This window comes from Penaeus monodon, chromosome 21 (genome assembly GCF_015228065.2).
Source record: "Penaeus monodon isolate SGIC_2016 chromosome 21, NSTDA_Pmon_1, whole genome shotgun sequence".
Lineage (NCBI taxonomy): Eukaryota > Metazoa > Arthropoda > Malacostraca > Decapoda > Penaeidae > Penaeus > Penaeus monodon.
The window spans coordinates 42,724,941-42,725,163 of NC_051406.1; positions in this window are offsets into that span (position 1 = coordinate 42,724,941).

Below are 223 nucleotides of genomic sequence, written 5' to 3' on the forward strand. Positions count from 1 at the left end.
AACCCCCTTGCCCTTCCACCCTCCCCACAGCCTGCTCCCGGCGCACTGGAGGAGCCTGTGCCAAGGGCGGCTACGTGGCCCTCTGGATCCACGCCGAGAGGGACGCGGCCAACGTGGACCTGCTCTTGTCCCTCCTGCAGGACGCGCCTCTGCTCATCCTGCATCTGTTTATCATGACGAGGACCCTCCCCGAGCAGGCGCTGCAGGGGCGGCTCAGCCAGAC